The sequence below is a fragment of the Narcine bancroftii genome, unplaced genomic scaffold (genome assembly GCF_036971445.1).
Source record: "Narcine bancroftii isolate sNarBan1 unplaced genomic scaffold, sNarBan1.hap1 Scaffold_660, whole genome shotgun sequence".
NCBI lineage: Eukaryota > Metazoa > Chordata > Chondrichthyes > Torpediniformes > Narcinidae > Narcine > Narcine bancroftii.
Window position 1 is genome coordinate 1 of NW_027212176.1, and position 23,391 is coordinate 23,391.

General features: G+C 48.6%; 2 non-coding genes and 1 pseudogene across 2 annotated transcripts; all 3 read left to right on the forward strand.

The window, feature by feature from the left end:
• The first annotated feature begins 3,068 nt into the window (after positions 1 to 3,068).
• On the forward strand, positions 3,069 to 8,004 carry LOC138751084 (major histocompatibility complex class I-related gene protein-like; annotated as a pseudogene).
• Positions 8,005 to 15,062: 7,058 nt separating this feature from the next.
• On the forward strand, positions 15,063 to 15,226 carry LOC138751086 (U1 spliceosomal RNA). The gene has a single exon (XR_011349703.1). It is a non-coding gene; the product is annotated as a U1 spliceosomal RNA (small nuclear RNA).
• A 2,961-nt stretch (positions 15,227 to 18,187) lies between these two features.
• On the forward strand, positions 18,188 to 18,351 carry LOC138751085 (U1 spliceosomal RNA). Its single transcript, XR_011349702.1, has one exon. It is a non-coding gene; the product is annotated as a U1 spliceosomal RNA (small nuclear RNA).
• The last annotated feature ends 5,040 nt before the right edge of the window (positions 18,352 to 23,391 follow it).

Below are 23,391 nucleotides of genomic sequence, written 5' to 3' on the forward strand. Positions count from 1 at the left end.
TGACATGGGAGTGGGCACGGAATTGAAGAGGTTGGCCACTGTCACCGAAGCAGGCAGAGCAAGGGTGCTCAATGAAGAGATTCTCCTGTTTTGAGACAAAGGAGAATCTTCATGAAATTCCAGGCATGTTGAGAAGAATCCATCCTCTCATGGGTCAGTCTGGTTCTCCATGTGTGGGGCAACAGGAGGTGGGGCAGCTCTTCACCAATTACCATGGAAAATGACATGGAAGCTAGTCCAGGGAAAAGAACAAATGAATCGTTTATTATCACATGCACTGAGATACAGTGAATATCTTGCTATCCCGGCATGTCACTCTTACTTAAATAAAGCGATAATAAAACAAACATTTTATTGTGAGTCATGAGGGCAGGGTACAGAGAAAAGAACAGATGCATCAGCTTTTTATCAATAAAGGGTCCATTTAAGAATCTAACAGCAGGGAAGAATCTGTCCTTGTATTGGGAGGTTGGTGTTTTCAAGATCGCGCATCTTCGGCCTGGCAGATGGGGGGAGAAGAGGGTGTGACCCAATATGCCCTCTAATTTTTAGTAGTAAGTGTGGCCAAATCTTATGTTATGCTAATTTTTTTCCTGTGACAGAGTATGTGCTTGTGTAAATGTAACCTTGAAATTTTTTTCAAGATAATTTTGGCCTAGGCTATCTCTCATGTCGAATAAAACTCTATTGGCATGTTTTAACTAGTTAACAGAAACAGTTAGCTAAGAGATTATTTTCAATAAGTATAATTTATTAATTACTGCACTATTTTAGGTAACTAACCTTTTGTGCATAAATTCATTTACTGGTTGCAAAACAAGGGCAACACACACACACACACACACACACACACACACACACACACACACACACACAACACACACACACACACACACACACACACGAGCGCAGTTTCGAAGGAACAGTGCTGATCGGAGAGATTGATGGTGTATCTTGTTCCCTGAACGTGCCCACACTGGCAGACAGGTGCTGACTACAAAAGTTGGAATGTCACGTCAGCGAGACCACACTTGGAGCGTAGTGGGCTGGTCTGGTAACCACCTTCGAGAATTAGGCTGAAAAACAAGGGGAGGGTGCACCATTTCTCTCTGGAGTGAGGGGGAGTGCTGTGAACATTTGTAAAGTTGAAGGGGCAATGGATACAGTGGAGAGTCACAGGCTTTTTTTACACACACACACACACACAGCTCCCTCCCCTCCGTCCCGCTCAACCCCCCCCCCCCCCCCTCTCAGTAGTCTATAGTTCCCAAGACTCTCCCTATTTCCTTTTTTTAAACAAGGGGACCACATTTGCCATCCTCCAACATCTTCTACAGCCAAGGAGGGAGCAAAGGTCATTGTCAAGGCCCCAGCTATCCGTTTCATCCCTTCCCTCAGCATCCTGGGGTATGCAGATGATCCCTGATTTACGATGGTCTGATTTTTTTTTCTTTCACAGTTACGATGGTTTGAATCCACTTTCAATTTCGAGTTCCAATGTGTCCCAGCTTGCGATATGCGGCACGCTACTCTCCGCCCAAGTCTGGGTGATGGTAGCGTCATTTTACCAGTAGTGTACAGCAGAATCTCCCGCGATGCTGTACTCAACTACACTCACAGTCTCTGTATTAACTTGTTGTGTTCAACATTTAATTCTAAAAAATGGTAGGTGCAATCTTTTTTGAGTTACGATTTTTTTTGGACTTGTGATGGGAGTGCTAGAAAGTAACCCCATCAACAAGTTGGGGACTCTCTGTCTCATCTGGCCCCAGGGACTTGTCAATCTTAATGTTTTTAAGAAGATCCAGCACCTCCTCTTTCCTAATCTCTCCCATGTGGTCTGAGCTGGAAGACTAGCTTGCAGGACTTTTATTGAATTTAGACCACCAGGTCCTTCTGACTGTTACGAGTCCAGAGGACCCCAAAACCCAGCAGCAATAGATATGCACCACGACAGAGGGTTACTTAAACTAAAGTTGCTTTCAATGATCTTTTAACATGAAAAAAGAATCAAACTTTACCTTATCTCTATTGATCTACTTAACCCCCTCTAATTCTAAGCGCACGTGTGTGTAAGTTCAGCAAAGTTCTTTGGTTCAACAGTCCAATCTCACTGGTTGCAGGCAATTCTTGTACTGTGCACAGAAGTTAACATTACTAAAGTTCACCAGGCTTTGGTGCTTAACAGGGAAATGGTTACCACTCAGGAGGGTTCTGGTGGTTTTCAGAGAGAGAGTTTTCTAGTTCCAGGACATCCACATCTGATTCCTACTTAATCATCCACTCTAGTGTCTTGCTGACAAAACTTTCCCCGCTCTGATTCTCCAGATGATAACCTCTTTCTTTCAGGTCATCACAGAGTTCCTTTTTGTTTCCCCTTTTGCAAGGGAAACACCAGACAGCCAGTCCTCTCCTTTGACCAGGTCGGCTTCCAAAGCTTCCGAAGCCTGTGTGTCTTCTCTCTCTAACTCCCTCCCACTCTGAGAGCAAAGCTGTTCTGCCTCTGCCTGCAAAGATCACCTGCTCTTCCAGACAGCAAACTGTTTTCCAGACAAAACGACTGGTGCATGTGCCACTTCGTGCCTTTTGCAAATAGCAGTCAGTGAGGCCTCTGTAAAACTACTGCAAAAATTCTGTGTTTTAAAGAGTGTGTGAAGTGCTCTAACAAACCTTTCCCAGTTTATCTCCCAAACATCTCTATATACTCTGTCACACAACCCACAGGCCCAAGTTGCCCATATGCATCCATGCGACCAATTAACCTCCCAACCCGTATGTATTTGGAATATGGGAGCACCTGGAGGAAACCCACATGGTCATGGGGACAAACTCCCTATAGGCAGTGGCAGATTTGAACCTGGGTCACTGGCGTTGCGCTAATGGCTACAATAACCATGGTGTCACACTTGTCCATGTGGACAGGGGTGACCATCTGCCCTTCTCACACTTCCTCAGCACCTCTTCACATGAAAACTCAGTCATATTTGTAAACAACGAGAGGGGATCTCGGTGACGGAAGGTGGATCTTGCTGACAGAGGGGGTTCTCAGTGACGCAGGGGGTTATTGGTGACCAGGGTCCCTGACTCTGCTCCACTTTCAGCCTCCACTCGCTCCATTATATCCACATGGCGGTGACGGCGATGGTGTCAGAGGTTCCCGAGTTTGTGGTGATTGGGTACGTGGACGAGGTGCCAATCGTTCACCACGACAGTGATGCGGGACGAGCGGTGCCGTGACAGCGGTGGATGGAGAAGAGTCAGTGGCCCGAGTACTGGGAGAAGGAGACAAACTTGTAGCTGGAATACATTGCAGATACGCAAGAATCACATCAGGACCCTGCAGGAACAGACTAACATAGACAGAGGGTGAGTGCAGGGTCACCAGCCAGGAGTGAGGCGAGGAGATGTCCGCACTGGGACCAGATTGGGGGAAGAGTACATCCCATATTAGGAGCAGGTTTTTTTGGGGGGGGGGGGGGAGGGGGGTTGGGGAGAGCACATCCTGCACAGGTACCAGGTTTGGGGGGAGGCGGGGGTGGGGCTTGGGGAGAAAACATCCCGCACTGGGACTAGGTGGGAGGAGGGGTAATTACCTGCACTGGGACCAGGTGGGCGGGGTAAAGGCTGTACACCCCGCACTGGGATTAGTTGGGGGGGGAAAGAAATATCCTGCACTGGGACCAGGTTGGGGGGGAGGGGCATACCCCGCGCATTGGGGACTAGGTGCAGGGGGGGAAAGTCCTGCACTGGGACCAGATTGGGGGGGGAGGGCGTACACCCCGCACTGGGATTAGGTGGGGCAGGGGGAATGTCCTGCACTGGGGACCAGGTGGGCAGAGGGAGGGCGTACACCCACACTGGGATTAGGTTGGGGGGGGAAAGTCTTGCACTGGGACCAGGTTGGTGGGGAGGGCGTACACCCCACACTGGGATTAGGTTGGGGGGGGGGAAGTCTTGCACTGGGACCAGGTTGGTGGGGAGGGCGTACACCCCACACTGGGACTAGGTGGGGGGGGGGGGAAATTACCTGCACTGGGACCAGGTGGCGCGGGGAAAGGTGTACACCCCGCACTGGGACTAAGTGGGGGGGGGGGAAATTCCTGTACTTGGACCAGGTTGGGGGGGGAGGGCGTACACCCACACACTGGAATTAGGTGGGGGTGGGGGAAGTCCTGCACTGGGACCAGGTTGGGGGGGTGGGGGGGGAGGAAAGATTCACCCTGCACTGGGAGCATGTGGGAGGGATCAGATCCTCTCATTCCCCCGCTCCACCCCACTGACGGGCCATGCCTCCCCCGCATGATCGAGGGGTCCACACATACCTGAGGCTGACCGGCTATGAGCTGCAGGATGACGGCTCCACCACCAGCTTTGCAAAGTACGGCTGGAACGGGAGGAGGACTTCATCATATTCAACAAGGAAAGCCTGGTGTGGGAGACGTCTGTTGCCCTGGACCAGGAAACCAAACACAGTGGCATTAATTGAAAAAATGGAGCACGCTGAGTGGAAAAACTACCTGGAGGTGGAATGTATCAAGTGGCTGAAGAAATACGGCCAGATTGGAGAGCGTTAGCTGAAGCCCAGTGAGTGAGGAGGGGGGGGGGTCGGGGGAGGGTCAGTGGAGCCTCCGTTGGGGGGGTTTCTCACCTGTGGGGTTTGTATCACTAGTGGAGTGAGGTCTTGGGTGGGGGGGTTTGTTATAAGTAGTATGTTTGCTACGTCTTTCCTTCAATTCTCTTATCCCTTACACGCCCCTGTCTCACTTCTCCCCTCTTTTGCCTCCCTCTCCCTCACCTTACAACTCTCTCTCCCTTCTTACCCCAGCCCCTCCACTCTCTCTCCCTCCCCTCCCTCTCCACTCTCTCCCCTCCACTCTCTCTCCCTCCCCTCCCCTCTCTCTCCCTCCTCTCCACTCTCTCCTCTCCACTCTCTCCCCTTCCCCTCCTCTCTCCCTTCCCCTCCACTCTCTCCCCTTTCCCTGCACTCTCTCCCCTTTCCCTGCACTCTCTCCCCTTTCCCTGCACTCTCTCCCCCTTCCCTCCACTCTCTCTCCCCTCCCCTCCACTCTCTCTGCCCTCCACTCTCTCCCCTCTCCTTTCCCCCTCCACTCCACCCCCTCATACTCCCCTTCCCTCCACTCTCTCCCCCTCCACCCCCTTCCCCTCCCCTCCTCTCTCTCCCCTCCCCTCCACCCCCTCTCCCTTTCCCCCTCCCCTCCTCCCCCTCTCTCTTCCCCTGTACCCCTCTCCCTTCCCCCCAAACCCTCACCCTCCCCTTGCCCACCACCTCTCACTTTCCCTGCCACCTTCCCCCTCCCCTCACCCTTCTCCCTACCCCCTCCCCTCCAACCTCTCACCCTCCCCTTCCCCTCCACCTCTCTCATTTTCCCTCCCCTCTCACCCCTCTCCCTTCCCCTCACCCCTCTCCCTTCCCCTCACCCCACTGCCTTCCCCTCACCCCTCACCTTTCCCCTCACCCCTCTCACTCCCACTCCCCTCCACCCCCTCCCCCTCCTTCCCTCTCGTGCCCCCCACACCACCCCCCACCACCATCATGCCCGCCCTCACCCTCTCACGCTTGCCAACAGTTTCCCACACCTTGATTCAATGTCTTTGCTATATAACGGACACAGTTTGACCTTGTATTTTAACTTCAACCACAGTGTCTGCAGACTTTCATGTTTTACTTCTGATCCTCTTCCGTTCCTCTTTTCTTTCACCCCCTTCACCTCCCCCTTCTCTCACTCCTTCAGCCTCCCCACCCACCATAAATATCACTGGACAACCATTTTTTTTCAGAAGGTTTGCTTCCTTATTTTTAAAAAAAATTGGAGATTATGATCGACATCTTCAAGCCGAACACAGAGATAATTTCAGATTTGCTGTATCACGTAGAAAGTTGAAAGAACATTCAATGAACTTTGATTGAATTTAGCATGTTTAAACACATAACGATGGTGACACATGGCGTCAGTTCAACTGACCCAAAAAGGTTTTCAGCATCTAGTCTCGGTGTCCAACAACAGTCATCTGGCGTTGATGGATTCCAGTTGCCCTGATACCGCTTTTCCCGGTGAAAACTTTCACCGTGCCCATCACTGACTGCACCAAGGGCAGCAAGTACGAATGCAGAAAATGAATTTTCAATGACATATTCCATTTCATGGTTTTGTCTGCTTGAAGCATGTCGACAATCAGCTGGATGTAGTTTGGGGCTCTGTAGTTGCCAAGAAAATTCTCAACAACCTCTTGAAATGCCTTCCACTGGTGCCCAGGCCTAAAACAACATTTGTACAGCACCTGCAATGAGTGCATGCCCAGACATGCCCAGACTGACCAAAACAGCTTGCTGTCTGGGCAATGTACTAGTATATTCTGTGGCAGGAGCTACTAGGGGACATGAAATGAGGTGACTGCACACTGTAAGTTGCTTGCACTTCCAACGGTTTACTTAAACAGCCCGCGGTTTAAGGCAGCCTGTAAGTCCTGCCCCCGTGTAGGCGGTGACATCACAGCGCAGCCGAGTGCACATGTGTGGCCTGCTTGATCGTGGAAGAAGCAGCACCCAGTGGCACCATCTTGATATGGCTGCTCTGCGGCCGTAACAATGCAGAACCAGTTCGCCTGCATTCAGATGTACACCGCCACAATACCTAAAATATGATGGGAATTTACAAATATAGATTATATCTATAAAAAAAATAGTTCATGATAGGAAATATTTAAGGTGATTTCCATGATCAGTAGCCAAAAATCAATAAAATACACCCAAAAGTGTTCAGGAACCAAAATCTTTGTTGTCCAATGTAATCGTCCTCTGTGCCTCCACCAATAATTCCCCTCCCTCCCTCCTCTCTGCACTCCCCCTCACCTCTGCCCCCACTCATCCCCTTCATTAACCTCCCTCCCTGTACCCCTCTGCCTTCCCAGCCCCTCAATGTCCCCCCTCTGCCTCCTCCCCTCAGATCCCCAATTTCTCCTTCACTTCCTCCCCCAACGGATGCCACATCTCCTGAAGAGCCAATGGTTTCTATCCCCAGGCCATTGAGGTGATGCAGGACGACCGTGTCCTGGGAGAGACCCAGTCCCATGGGATCCTTCCCAACCATGACAGCACCTACCAGCTGACCAAGAGAGTGGAAGTGGAACCCTCTCACCCTGCCCAGTTCACCTTTCAGGTCGAGCACCAAGGTCTGGATGAGCCCCTCATTCTGCTCCTGGGTAAGGCACTCGATGATGGCAATGTGGGGAGGTGGGGTTGGTCAGATCAGGCGAGGAGGGAGGGAGGTGACAGACCAAGAGTGGGGTTGATAGAGGGAGGGAGGGAGTGGACAGACCAGGAGAAGGGGGAGAGAGGGCTCAGACCAGGAATGGGGGAGGAGGGAGGGAGGAGAGAGACGAGAGAAGGGGTGTGGGAAAGACAGGGAGGGAGGGAGGAGGGACCAGGAGAGGAGGAAGGATAGACTAGGAGAATGGGGAGGGAGGGGACAGACCAGGAGATTTGGGAGGGAGAGGGGATTGATCAGACCAGGAGAGTTGGAGGGGTCTGACCAGGAGAGGGGGGAGGGAGTGGTCAGACCAGAAGAAGGTGGAGTGAGGGAAGAAACCAATAGAGGGGGGAAGGAGGGAGGAGAGAGACCAAGAGAGGAGAGGAGGGGAGAGATGGGGACAGACAGGAGGGGAGGGAGGGTGGGGTCAGTATACTGGGGAAGGAGGGAAGGTCAGGTCCATATCCTGGTAAGGGAGGGCCTGAGTTTCAGGAGGGGGGAACGAGGGGTACTTAGTGTTTGCCATGTCGGGCGGTGGGTGGAATAACCAGGAGTTCTGCGAACTCTGTCCAGCATCTGACTATTCCTCTAAATTCTGACAGATCAGACATCCAGACATAGAGATGTGGTCATTGTTATTCTCTTCCTGGTCTTGCTGTTCATGGCCATTGGAATATGTTACCGCGCATTTGCAGGTGGTTGCAATTATTGGAGGAAGAAGGAAGAGGAGAGATAGGACTGGAGGGGAATTATCACATTTGCCCTCCCCCCCCGGCCCGGAGCAACACATTGGCTGTGACTGGTCCCCATCCCAACTCCCCCTGGACACAGCCACCTCCTCTGGACTGGATGCAGGAATTCCAGTCCTAGTCTTCAATGGTGCAGATGTCTCTCCCATGGTGGTGGGGGTGGGGTGGGGTGCAGGGCTGGGGGAGGTGGGGGTGGTCGGTAATGGGGTTCCCCCGAATTTTATTCCCAGTCCAGGGTGGTGGGAGTGGGGGTCTGTAGGTTTTATTCCCAGCCCAGGGGGCAGTGGGCACTGTGGATTGAAATCCTTGTTGGGGGAGGGGTCTGAGGGTTTTATTCCGGTGGGGGTGGGTGGTCTGAGCATTTTAATCCATGTTGAGGGGGTCTTTGGGTTTTAATCCGTGTGGTGGTGATGTCCATGGGTTTTATTCTGTGTGGGGGAGGGAAGGGTCTGAGCGTTTTATTCTGTGTGGGTGAGGGGAAAGGTCTGTGGGTTTTTCTCCGGTGAGGGTGGGGTAACCGCTGGTATTTAAGTGGGTTTGAATTGCTCACTAACCACTCCCCCATTCTCTCCCCCCCTCCCCCCAACCCCACCCAGACAGACCCTCTGAATTGCTCAACCACAAATGCTGGAGCTAAGATGAACAGCAAGGTTATGATGTCAGGTTGAGGGGTGATCTGGAGCAGGGCTGGCCAAACCGCTGCCCTTTGATATGTAATGTGCGGCTGGAGGAGATCCCAGCGCTCCCAAAGCTGCCCCAGGAAACTCCAAATCCCTGCAGCGAACTGGGATTCCCTGCTAGTGCGTTGGGCTGATGGCTGGATCTGTCCACATATAACCCCAATTTCCCGTCTAAACCCAGAACCCTTCCGAAGACCACTGTGAGACCCTACTCTTAGTTGTAAGCTAATAAAAGGGTTCTCCCTCCAGTCGTGAGAGGTTTTATTCACGCTACACAGCCAGGCCAGAGGGTCCCAGGAGCCTGCTTCCACATTCAGTGAGATGACAGCTGATGTGGCCATGAACCCAGAGCCACCTTCCCCCACTATGCAAAAATCTGTTTCACTGTATCTTAAATGTACAGTGTCTTCCATAATGTTTGGGGCAAGGACACTTTTTTTTCCCATACTCCAACCACAGTTTTAAATTTGTAATCACACAATTCACCTATGATTAAAGTGCACGTTCCAGATTTTGGTTGGACCATGTCAAAATTACAACACGTTTTATACACATTCCCCTCAGTCCAAGGGAACATAACAATAGTATGTATATGAAAGCAGTCATGTTTCGTACGATGTTGCATATTCCTGCCTGCAAAGAATGACTTGTTGAAGTATGTGATTCGTAGAGATCACCAGATCCTGAGTCTCTTTTCTGATGGTGCTCTGCCAGGCCTCTACTGCAGCCGTCCTCAGCTCCTGCTTGTTTCGGGGACTTGTCCCTTTAAGTTTTCTCTTCAGCGCATGGAAGCCATGCTGCTTTGGATTTAGATCGGGTGACTGACTTGGTCAATAGAGAACTTTCCAGTTTTTAGCTTTGAAAAATCTCCTTTGTTGCTTTAGCAGTCTGTATGGGATCGTTGAACTTAGTCAGTGTTAGGTCTGCTTTGTTCATGAATGAGTGAGACAAACACCAGACTGAGTCGAAATCAGGGTTCTTTGTTCTTTATTACCGGATTGTAACACTTGCGACTAACCATGTTAGTCGGAGAATGCATTCTGCCGTTATCAGCAAAATGGTGATTTTTTATACCCTTGGATACATGCTTAGAACATCATCATATCATTACTTGTCCAATGACTAAAACTGTTGCTATCCTTTCCCTGCTAGCTTCCTGCCTCTCAATCCATCAATGTCTCTCTTATCTTGTAAGTACAAGGATGCATTTACATCTTGTTACAGCCCTGTACAGGGCAGGGTAACTCCTTACACATTCCCATCTCATGATGTTTTACCTTACATCAGTCTAAACTGCACTTCTCCCATATTCGCCAAGAGGAACAGCTCCGGGTCATGGGAAAACCCACTCTTCTAATTTTTCTTAGAATATCCCCTAAGTTGGTGGTTCTTAAAGTTTTTCTTTCCACTCACATCCCACTGTAAGCAATCCCTTACTAATCACAGAGTACTGACGGCATAGGGATTACTTACAGTGGGATGTGTGTGGAAAGAAAAAGGTTGAGAATCATTGTTTTAATCGTCCCTCATTGACTCATTATGTGCAGGGTTTCAGAACTCCAATGGAAATGGGCCAATTACAATTTTTCTCAAGCAAAATATTTCAGTAACAATTGGGTCTAGAGCAGTGATTCCCAACCTTCCCACTCACATCCCACCTTAAGCAATCCCTTACTAATCACAGAGCACCCATGGCCTAGGGATTACTTAAAGTGGGATGTGAGTGGGAAGGGAAGGTTGAGAATCACTGGACTCCGTGAGATGCTGTGATTGCAGTGAAAACACTGGAGGAGCCCAGCAGGTCTAGCAGCGTCCATAGGAGTTAAAGATGGTATTTGGAAATGAGATCTTGTGTTCCATTGGAAAAGGTAACATATAATCTTTGTAATAACTATTCTTTTTTTGTTAAACTTGGAGCCCGTATTTGGAATATATGGGGTTCGATTATTAATCTTCCCACTCATCTATGGTGTAGCTCCAAACCATGGCAAACAACTGATTGAGAGTTTTATATTATGTGATCACCTCTTCTTTTCTTCTTTGGGGTAGTTTAGAGGGGGGGGGGGTTATGTGGTATTATTTACAGCAACATCATGTATGTATTTTATTTTTCCTTCAGTCGTATTTTTAATTCTATGTCTTACCATGATTAATAAATAAAATTATCAAAAAAAAGATCTTATTTGCAGATAATGGAAGAATGTCATGTTGAACAAATTATACTTGTTTCTCAATCGCTCAAATGACATAAGTTGCCTACATACCCACCCCCCCACCTTTGTGACAATCCTCGATACACCTGACTCCCCCCCTCGGGCACCAGGTGTCCAGGACATTATTTCCCAGAGTCAAGGTTACTAAATTATTCTGAGTCAGGGGCATTTTGGGGGATATCCCCACCTTCCATCCAATACCTTGTTTTATCCTTTTCCATGTCTGAAGTACGTTTTAAAATGGGGGTTATCTGTTTTCTTTAAGAGTTAACGAATGCAGCCCAATCTGCGTCCACACTGGGGCCCCCTTCTCCCTCAAATAGCGAGGCGATAAATCTCACTTGGGATCCCCATAATACTTTTGATAGCCAGGTCATTTTAATTCCCCAAATTATAATCCCATGTTAACTTTTCCATGGAGATTCTAGCCACTTTCCCATTGCAAAGAAACTTCCTGACACACTCGTTGAGGACCTTAAAAAAAATCCCTGAGGCAATGCAATGGGTAGGATATTGAAATCAGCTTCATTTTGACACAGTTGACTCTGCCCATGAATGTAATGGGCAAAGTCTTCCAGCTGACCTGGTCTTCCTCAATGCTCCGGAACAAAGTGATAAAATTAAGCTTGTACAAATTACATAAATCCTTTTCTAATTTGACCCCCAAGTACTTTATCCTTTCCCTCAGCCACTCGAACTCACTGTCACATTCATCCTGATCGTAATCCCCATTTGTTAGAAGCATAACCTCAATCTTATTCAGATTTACTCTGTATCCAATATTGGCCAGGCTGAGGACCAGCCTGGCCAATAACCCCCCCCCCCCCCCACCCAAACCTCAGATTCATTAAATATACTAACACATCATCAACAAGAAGGCTGAATTTTGTATTCCACCGGCCCACATTCAACCCCCTTATGTCTGGATCCTGCCAAATGGGCTCTCCCAGTGGCTCTATAGCCTGTATGAATAGAGCCCAGGACAAAGGACAACCTTGTCTACTTGACCCATTCAAGGAAAACGCTGGAGATATCTGCCCATTTGTAATAATTTTGGCTTGAAGTTTATGATAAAGAGCCTTAACTCAATTGATAAATTGTGTGTCCCAATCTGAATTTCTGCAGCACCTTCAACAGAAAATCCCACTCCAGTCTGTTGAAGGCCTTCTCTGCATCCAAAGTTATGGCCACTCCCGGGTCCACCCTTGATTGTGCTAGATGTGCAATGCTTAGCAGTCTAGCTATGTTTTCTATGAAACCAACCTAATCTGGGTTTGTTAACTTTGGCTGGTGTTTCAACAGCATGTTTGCCAATGCTTTTGCGATTATTTTGTAATCGGCATTCAGTAATGTAATAGGCCTATATGAGGCAGGTTTCAGGGGATCCCTGTCTTCTTTTGGTATTACCATAATGATTGCTGTTGTGAAAGATTCCAGGCGGGTATCCGTTTCTGCCGCCTGATCTGCCACCTTCATAAGAAAGGGCTACAAGAAGTCCTTGAATTCCTTGTAAAATTTGGCGAGGAAGCCATCCTCTCCCAGGATCTTGCCCACCTGTAAAGAGCCCAGAGCCCATTCCATTTCATCCTTAATAAATGGAGCACTCAGCCCCTCTTGCTCCTCCTGTCCTAAATTTGGCAAGTCCAATGGGTGCAAGAATTCATCTATTTTGGTGCAGTCTCTCCCTGACTCTGATTTATAAATTTCTTCATAGAATTCTTTAAATGTCATTTATTTCTTTTGGCCTGCATGAGGTCTTACTTTCCCCTGTCTGAATCAAGTTGACTATTCTGGAAGCCTCCTCTGCCCTCACCTACCAAGATGAGATTTTATGGGCCTTCTCCCCCAGCTCATGGTACTGCTGTCTGGATCTTAGAACCAACTTTTCCATCCTATGCATTTGCAGCATATTGTACTCAAGTTTTTTTATTCAGCAAGTTTCTATATTTCTTTTCCCTGCCCAGTACTTTTCCATTTGTGTTATCTCCAATTCCAGATCATTAACCTAATTTTTGACATTCTTGGTGTACCCAATTATCTGGCCCCTTAAATAAGCCTTTAATGTGTCCCATATCAGGAAGTTATCCTCAGTAGAGGGGCAGATCATCTCACAGAACAAATCTATCTGAGCACTCCCAAAGCCACAAATTTCCATTTTCCCAACAATGTCATGTTCAGGCACGATCTATACACTGGGGCCTGCTTATCCGGCATTAAAATCGTGCTCCAACAGCAGCCGTGCCTTCTACCTGGCTTCCACTATCCTACCCTCCAGTTGGGCTGACGCCAAGAAAAAAAATCAATCTGAGTGTCGGAGTTATGCGGCTGCGAATAAAAAGAGTAATCCCTTACTCTTGGATTCAGCCTCCTCCAGGCAAGATTCAACTCCTTCATGAAAGCCAGGGTGAACCTAGCTACCCTAACCCTTGTGACCTTCTTTGCCGATTTATCCATGGCCGGATCCAGACAAAAATTGAAATCCCATCACCCACCCACCCACCCAGATACTTTCAAAAATATATCCTGTATAAACTTTTCATCATCGTAATTTGGGACATATCCAGAGTCCTGGATTCCAAGTATATCTGACAATGCATCATCAGAACGGAATAAAGAGACGTCCATGCAGTCCAAGGGTGAACCAATAAATCGACTTTATTGTTCAAATCCACTGCGTTGCACAAAGGGTGCGCCCACTTCTGGTGACGTTTGAGCCAGCCTCCGGAAGCGACGTCAGCTCGTCGCGGCGTCACTCCTTGGCCGGCGGTGCGCCACCCGGAAGCACATGGTGTCAACCGCAGCCTTCTCTGTCATGAAAGGGGGGTGGCCTGTGCCATCTTAGGTCAGCTGACTGGTGCGGTCATTAGGCCCGTCTCACCACGGGGTTGCTCAGCCCGCTGCACCATGTCCACCTGTCTCTCTCCAAGATGTGCCAAGACTCTTTTCCTCCTTATCATTCCATTGATTCTATTAACATTCATATTTATTACCTTAATTATCTCATCCATCACCTCAGGGATGTCCTAATATCATTACCGCCCTCCCTTTCCCGATCTTCCTTTGCCCCACATCTTCCGTCCCTTTTCGCCCAACAGACCTTGACCGCAGATGTCCACACCCACTCAGAACTTGGGTACGTTCTTAAAAAATTAAAAAGAAAGCCACCTTCAGCAAATAAAAACAATATGTACCCCTTCCCCCATCTCCCAACCCCCCCAAGGACCCCCACCCCTTCGCCTGCTGCCACCGCTAGCACTCTGGCGCCAATTCTCTTACCAAACCAAGCCATGCCTGCAACACCCATCTTACTCCCTCCCCTCCACAAGCTCCCCAACTATATACATCCTCAAATGCCACTTTAGTCAGAACTTAATAAAATTCATTTCTACTAATACACTCACTCCAACCTACACCCTTCTCCCCCGGTAGCCTCTTGAAATTTGGCGAATCTCATCGCCTCCTTTGCCTCTGGATAGAACTTTTTGACACCCCAGGCTAATAGCACTTTCAGCCTCACCAGGTGCAATAGCCAACATCCCACCCCTTTGCTTCGCAGGACCTTTTTGACTTCGTCGAATTGTTTCCTTCATTTCAGTAGCGCCCCACTAACACCTGGAAAGAAAGCTCGCTGCCCCCTAGATTTGATGGTTCTGGGATTGAGTTTGATCATTCCCGTCAAAGTTGGTGCCCCATGAACCGAACCCATATGGCCGGGGAGGGGGGGTGGGGGGAGTGCAAACACCACCCAGAAAACACGGGGGTTGGGAATGATGGAACGCAGACCAGCGATGCAGCAGAGGGAAGCCTTACAGCCGCCGTGTGGTTGCAGCCCAGCTCCGCAGGTCACGCAGCGTCCACAGGAAGCCAAGTGTAGTGGAACGCATGCGCTGAGAGCAGTGTATCACTCAGTGGTGAATGTCCAATTGCGATCTGGCTCCCGGATGGTCCTTCCTTTTAAGGAAGGAATGTAAATTAGGCCACCAAAAGAAAAGATTAAAACATTTAACAGTGAAGAAAACAATTAAAGACAAAACATGGAAATAAAACTCCCTTTGATCAGTCAGTGCAATATGAGGTGTCAAAATAATTACGCCTAATGACATTAAGAGATAACGGTAGAGCTTGGGTGAGTGGGAGCGAGCACATTAAAGCATACTTACCTGGCAGGGGAGAATCGGTGGTCAAGATGGCCGATCTCCCAGGACGAGGCTATCCCATTGCACTTCGGGTGTGCTGACGCCTGCGATGTCCCCAAATGCGGGATACTCGACTGCAAAATTTGTGGTAGTGGGGGACTGCGTTCGCGCTCTTCCCTGATCCTCTGTGAAAGACAGTTCTTTTTCGTTGCTTAACGCATTGCTTTAGCGTTTAAAGCCTATACTGATGCAGCGTCACTGCCTGGACCATCAGACTCTGCACCCAGTGAAGTTCTCTGCTTTTCTCCTTCGAAACATTTTCGCCATGTAGTAAATATTTGTCTGGCCCCGAGGTGCGATTGGGAACTGCTTCCACCCTCTTTCCTCTCCCCTTCCTCATTCCTCTCTCACGCTCCACCCTCTCCTCCCCCTCCTGAATACGATGGGATCTTCCTGTGTGCTGCTAACAGGGACTCTTACACACCCCTGGTTCCCCGACCAACGCGGGGAATTCTCTGCAAGAATTGATCAATTGCAATTCTATAACTCATCTTCGGTGTAGCGCACACCTTACCTGCGACACTTCCAGCAATGTCCACAGCAGCGACTTGGCGTGGGGCTTGGACCACGAGGCAGAGAGAGAGTGTGTTCTCTACAGAGCTGATCTGTGCTTCAAGCCAATAATGACCCTAGGTGATTTAAATTAGCCAACGGCAAGGAATCCATGAATGGGAGGCCGGAGATTGACAGGTGATGTGACTTCCGAATAAGTTTCAGACAGGAAGGAAGGCCATGTGACCACCCACAATACACACACTCCAGACAGGCAGGGAGGCCACGTATCCTCCGCACACAAAATAAAGAGAATTGTCCACAGCCCACCTAATGGCTCAGGCATGTAAGGATAGAACAGCAGTTATTGTGGGGGACTGTAACATGCACATAAAACTGGGTGAATCAGCTTGGTTAAAACAACCTTGAGGAGGATTTCCTAGAAGGCACACGTGAAGGCTTTTTTGAACAGCACTTCACTGAACCTACAAGGGAACAAGCAACAAAAAAAAACACAAAGCGAGCTCTAAAGAGAGAGAAGGCAGAGGAATGATGAGCACAAAATATAAAAATGGACAGAAGAAGTCTTTATTATTAAATAAAGTGCAAAAGGGTGGCTAAAGTGAAGGTTGGCCCCTTGGAAGATGAGAAGGGGAGAACTGAAATTGGAAAATAATGAAATAATAATGAGGGAATTGAAATTGGATAATGAGGAAATGACTATTTCTATGTTGGAGGTCACATAGAGCATGTCAAAGCCAGATGTTGTGGATTTGATGGGAGGTGAATGTAATAGCTATGACTAATGAGGTCGAACTCAGAAAACCAGAGGGTTTAAAGATTGATAAGTCTCCTGGTTCTGATGGAATGGATCCCAGGGTACGGAAAGAAATAGCAGCAGTTCTAGTCAAGGCTTTGATAATAATTTCCCAAAATTCTCTGGACTCTGGCCAAATCCCGGTAGATTGGAAGACAACGAATGTCACATACGAAAAAGGATATCGGCGAAAGTTGACCATCTGCAGTTGGGAAAATGCTTGAAGGTGTCATTAATAGCAAGGTATGTGGAGCAAAAAGGCAGAGCAGCATTGATTCAATAAAGGCAGGTCCTGTTTGACAAACTCACTGGATATAATGAGCACATTAAATAGAGGAGAGCGGGTGGGCATTGTTCACCTGGATTCCAGAAGGTGCTTGATAAGGTGCCGCATAATAGACTTGTACAGAAGATAGGATGCATGGAATTTGGGGTGATGGTTTAGCATGGATAGAGGATTGGTTAACCTATAAAAAAGCAGAATTCAGATTTATTGTCGGAGTTCGTACATGACATCACATACAACCCTGAGATTCCTTTTTCCCGCAGGGATGGCAGAATTACCTCTAATTGGTAACGCAAAAAGTAAACTGTACGCAGCGTAAATGTAAACAATCAAAGAAGTGTGAACAGGTAACGAATGTAAACAAACTGTGCAATACAGGGAGAGCAAAGAAAATCATTCAACGAGATTTTCCACCCCTTCTCCGCAGAGTGACTCATCGTTGATGAGGCCAATGACTGTTGTGTTGTCTGCAAACTTGATCACTCCACCGGAGCGGGATCTGGCGATGCCGCCGTACATCAGTAGCGTGAACAGGGGCGGTCTGAGCACACAGCCCTGAGGTGTGCCCGCGCTCAGCGTGACGCTGCCCGACGTTCTGCTACCGATCCAGGCTCTCTGTTAGGAAGTCCAGGTCCAATGACTGAGAGAGGTGTTGAGTCCCAGCGAGGACAGCTCCTCCACCAGCTTCTGGGGAATGATCATATTCAATGCCGGCTGGAGTCAGTGAACAGCAGGCTGGCGTTTGAGGCGTTGTTCTCCAGGTGGGCCAAGACAGAGTGAATGGACAAGGCTACAGCATCGTCTGTGGTACGGTTTCTTCTCCAGGTGGATTCAAATGGCACTTCATAATGGTGGAGGTCAGGGCCACAGGCCTGTAAGGTCACCTCTTGAGTACTGGGATAAGGGGGGCTTCCTTGAACCCTGCGGGATTGCAGCAGTGAGCTGATGGTCCTGCGCCGCCCTTCAGGTACATTGTCTGGGTCCCGTCGCCCCGTCCTTCATTCGCAAGGTTGACTGCTGGGCCGTGTCTGCTACGTGGCTTTACGCTCAGGGGTATTGGTACCCGACGGAAACCCCAAATTCCCCACTGTCGAAAGCTGGGTCCTGGACCACCCGGGCTGGGTGGGGGGGGGAAGCTGTAGAGGCACAGGGCGGGCTGGGGCGATGCACTGGGTTCGCAGCCTCCGGCGGCAGCGCTGGTGAGTGATACACGTGCTGGGGAGCAGGGTGTCACTCAGCGGTGAGTGTCCAATTGCAGGCCGCGCCCAAGAAATCGTTCTTCCTTTTAAGGCATATATGCAGATTAGAAGTGCGGAAGGAGAAGATCTAACAAAAATCACGAATAATGAAATAAATTAAAGACAACACGTGAAAGTGAAACGTTCGCTGGTCGGATAGTGCCATATAATGTTTTACAATGATAACTCACAATGATGTTAAGGAGTGTGGATGGAGGTTGGGGGCGTGAGGCTGAGCTGAATGAAGCATACTTACCTGGCAGGGGAGAATCGGTGGTCATGATGGCCGATCTCCCAGGACGAGGCTAACCTATTGCACTTCGGGTGTGCTGACGCCTGCGATGTCCCCAAATGCGGGATACTCGACTGCAAAATTTGTGGTAGTGGGGGACTGCGTTCGCGCTCTCCCCTGATTCTCAGTGAAGAATAGATATCATTTTCATTAACTGTGGCACTGATGTAGTGTACAAAGCCCGTTTTTTTTTACTTTGTAACACTTTGCCATTTGGTTTCTGTAAATTTTTGTCTGGCTCTGATAACTGCTTCCACCCTCTTTCCTCTCTCTCCCCTCCCTCCTCTCACTCTCTTCTCCCTCCTGAACACGGTGGGATCTTCCTGTGTGAGGCTACAGGAGGTGCGCGGGTGATCATTGGTGGGAGGGTGAACCCAGCGATTGAGTACATGCAACCCCGAGATTCTTTTTCCTGCTGGTTAAAACTGAGGAGCTGATTGTTGACTTCAGGAAAGGAAAGCCAGTTATAAAAATCATTGGGGGATCAGAGGTGAAGAGGGTGAGCAAATCTAGGTTCTTGGGAGTCACCGTCTCGGAGGATTTTCCCTGGACCCAACACACCAATGGCACTGTGAAGAAAGCTCGTCAGCACCTCGACATCCTCAGGGGTTCGCAGAGTTTGGTTCACCATCGGAAACCGTGGAAAATTTCTTCTGAGGTGTGCTGACCGGCTGCATCCTGGTCTGGTATGGGGATACCAATAGCCCTGAACGTAAAGCTCTCCAAAAGACAGTGGACACAGCCCAGAACATCACAGGCAAAGCCCTCCCCACCATCTAGAACATCTACGGGGAACACTGCCGTCAGAGGGCAGCAGCGATCGTCAAAGACCCTCACCACCCAGCACACGCTCTGTGCTTGCTGCTGCCATCAGGGAAGAGGTGTAGGGGCCACAAGGCTCACACCCACCAGGTTCAGGAACAGCTGCTCCCCCTCCACCATCAGACTCCTCAATGACAAACTCAGACTTATTTAAGGATCTTACTTGTGCACTTTATGGATTTTCTTTTTATTCTCTTTGTATTGTACAGTCAGTTTATTTATAGTGTTTTAGTGCAATCGAACAACTGAAAAGTGGCAAAGCAGCAGGTATGGATGGAATCCCCCCAGAGGTCTGGAAGGCTGGCGGCAAAACTCTGCATGCCAAACTGCATGAGTTTTTCAAGCTTTGTTGGGACCAAGGAAAACTGCCTCAGGACCTTCGTGATGCCACCATCATCACCCTGTACAAAAACAAAGGCGAGAAATCAGACTGCTCAAACTATAGGGAATCACGCTGCTCTCCATTGCAGGCAAAATCTTTGCTAGGATTCTACTAAATAGAATAATACCTAGTGTCGCCGAGAATATTCTCCCAGAATCACAGTGCGGCTTTCGCGCAAACAGAGGAACTACTGACATGGTCTTTGCCCTCAGACAGCTCCAAGAAAAGTGCAGAGAACAAAACAAAGGACTCTACATCACCTTTGTTGACCTCACCAAAGCCTTCGACACCGTGAGCAGGAAAGGGCTTTGGCAAATACTAGATCGCATCGGATGTCCCCCAAAGTTCCTCAACATGATTATCCAACTGCACGAAAACCAACATGGTCGGGTCAGATACAGAAATGAGCTCTCTGAACCCTTCTCCATTAACAATGGCATGAAGCAAGGCTGTGTTCTCGCACCAACCCTCTTTTCAATCTTCTTCAGCATGATGCTGAACCAAGCCATGAAAGACCCCAACAATGAAGACACTGTTTACATCCGGTACCACACGGATGGCATTCTCTTCAATCTGAGGCGCCTGCAAGCTCACACCAAGACACAAGAGAAACTTGTCCGTGAACTACTCTTTGCAGACGATGCCGCTTTAGTTGCCCATTCAGAGCCAGCTCTTCAGCGCTTGACGTCCTGCTTTGCGGAAACTGCCAAAGTGTTTGGCCTGGAAGTCAGCCTGAAGAAAACTGAGGTCCTCCATCAGCCAGCTCCCCACCATGACTACCAGCCCCCCCACATCTCCATCGGGCACACAAAACTCAAAACGGTCAACCAGTTTACCTAACTCGGGTGCACCATTTCATCAGATGCAAGGATCGACAATGAGATAGACAACAGACTCGCCAAGGCAAATAGCGCCTTTGGAAGACTACACAAAAAAGTCTGGAAAAACAACCAACTGAAAAACCTCACAAAGATAAGCGTATACAGAGCCGTTGTCATACCCACACTCCTGTTCGGCTCCGAATCATGGGTCCTCTACCGGCATCACCTACGGCTCCTAGAACGCTTCCACCAGCGTTGTCTCCGCTCCATCCTCAACATCCTTTGGAGCGCTTTCATCCCTAACGTCGAAGTACTCGAGATGGCAGAGATCGACAGCATCGAGTCCACGCTGCTGAAGATCCAGCTGCGCTGGGTGGGTCACGTCTCCAGAATGGAGGACCATCGCCTTCCCAAGATCGTATTATATGGCGAGCTCTCCACTGGCCACCGTGACAGAGGTGCACCAAAGAAAAGGTACAAGGACTACCTAAAGAAATCTCTTGGTGCCTGCCACATTGACCACCGCCAGTGGGCTGATATCGCCTCAAACCGTCCATCTTGGCGCCTCACAGTTTGGCGGGCAGCAACCTCCTTTGAAGAAGACCGCAGAGCCCACCTCACTGACAAAAGGCAAAGGAGGAAAAACCCAACACCCAACCCCAACCAACCAATTTTCCCCTGCAGCCGCTGCAACCGTGTCTGCCTGTCCCGCATCGGACTTGTCAGCCACAAACGAGCCTGCAGCTGACGTGGACTTTTACCCCCTCCATAAATCTTCGTCCGTGAAGCCAAGCCAAAGAAGAATGTGATATCATGTATGTACTCTGTCAATAAATCTGAAAAAAATCAGTTTCAATTAAACTTCTCCCCTGGTCTCTCTCTCTCTCTCTCTCTCTCTCTCTCTCTCTCTCTCTCTCCTCATCCCTGTCTCCTTTCCTCCAGTTCTTCACCCCCTTCCCTCTCCATTCAGAGAGCTACTCCTCCCCATCACCTCAGCTTAACTTCTATGTATTTAATTTTATATATGTACAGCAAAACCCCTGTTATCTGGAATTCAAGCAGCTGCCAACCTCAAGCAACCAGCAAAAAAAACTGCAGAAAATAAATCGTTAAAAAAGACAGGTTTAAAATGGTACACCTCGCCATTAGGCAAAATCTAAAGCAACTGGAAAATACACATCCGGCATCTAACCATTCCTATATATGCCAGATACCAGGGAATTTTACTGTATATTTGTCCTGCAGATGTATTGGTTGTCTGTTTGTGTGATGTTTAGGTGTGTGTCTGCGTGTTTTGTACCAAGTACCTGGAATGCTACTTTGTCAGGTTGTACTCATGCAATCAGATGATAAATGAACGAATGAACCTCTCTTCTATTTTTGCACCTGTATCCACCTATGACCTATTGGCTTGTAATCTTCCCCCTTGTTAGGAATTAAAGTACCTTTAAAGAAATTGCTCGAGACAAAAATTGAGAACAAAGAACATTTATTACTACAACAATGCAAAGTTGGGTGCTTCCCCTTACCCTGGGAATACACACACACACTGGGGCTCACCCAACTTTTATACAGTTGATTTCAGTGTAGGAATACCCTCCCCCTTACATTCTTCTGCCTCCTGCTGGAGAGGTTTGGCATTAGGCAATCCTGCCTGCCTACGTGCAATTTCAGTATACTTGGAGAACCAGGGGGGGGTATCCTGTCGGTGTCCCTTCATGTCATTGTCCTTATTCACACCTTCCTGATTCTCGGGGCTACAGTCTCTTGATATGCAGAGTTGACTCATTCTATCTAGGGTTGGCTAATTTCATATGTATAAATCTGTGTATGGTTAGCTAATTAGAAATGTATGACTTGGTACTTCTGTCCAGGGCTAGGAGACCCTTATCTGATCCAGACTACCTCAACTTCCTACATTCTATTGTACCTTACCATTCCTTATCTTAGTCCTATGGTCTTGTCACAAAGGATAGAAGATTCTTATGTTAATCGTGCTGACTCTGCTTTCCTGCATCCTAAGCCCCAAACTTATCCTGTTTGAACTGGTTACAGCCATTTTACTGATGAACTTCAGTTTCTTCCATGTTCATAATTTTAGGTCAATTTTCCCATCTCTCACAATCCTCACTTTTCTTTTAGATCAGTAATACTGATCTTTCACCATGATCAGTGTTACTGATCTTTGGTTACTAGTGTCAGTGTGACTGATCCCCCCCCCCCCCCCCCCCACTTTCCTCACTTTTCTTTTAGATCAGTAACACTGATCTTTCAAGTGTAAGGTGTGGTTTTACCCAGCTGGTCAATAACCGAATTGTAATGTCTGTGTAAAGTCTTTAGGTAGGGGAGCACCATGAAGGTCAGGGGAGTGAGTCCAGCTGCTTATTAGGGTTTGGAGTATCAGGCTCCAGTTCTCAGTAAAGAGTCTAGTCCATCCCATACGTTGAAATATTGAAGCAGTGTCTTTGAAGCACACGACCTTTGTAAGTGTTGTCCCGACGAAGTCTGTGAGAGGCGCTGCCTTCAGCAGCGAACGAGTAGCAGTAGTCAGGCGGTTCCGTTTGATTGTGGCTAGTATCTGATGTCCTCTTCAGCCCCGAACCCTAGGGCCACCGATCTCCGAAGGCTGTTTGGAGCCTGATATTAAAGTGTCAAGCAGCTCACGTTGTTGGAAACTGGTGCTCCCCTTCATGGGGTGATGAAAAGTGACCAAGCAGGGGGGGGATTGTTTCTTGTGATTTAACTGTGTGTTGCAGCTTGTCTGCTAACATTAGCATATGTGTCAACTCTCTCTCTCTCTGCTACATGTACAATCCTGACTACCATTCTGTCTGTCTTTGTCCCACCATGTCCTTTGTGAGGATTTTGACACCCTGCACTCTACTTCGCTCCTTTCCACGTTATATAAGCACCAGATGAGCAGCAGCTCCCTGAAAACAGGTGTTCCCCTTCAGGGATGATCAGAGAGAGAGAGCCAGGTGGGGGATTATGTGTCTCGTGGTTGTGTGAAGTGTCTGTTTGTTTTGCGGTTAGCTTGTTAGTTTCCCCCTTTGTGTGAAATGTACATTGTTTGTTTTGCGGTTAGTCTGTGTACACAGGTGCCTCACTGTGTGACTGCCTATCCCCACTGTGTTT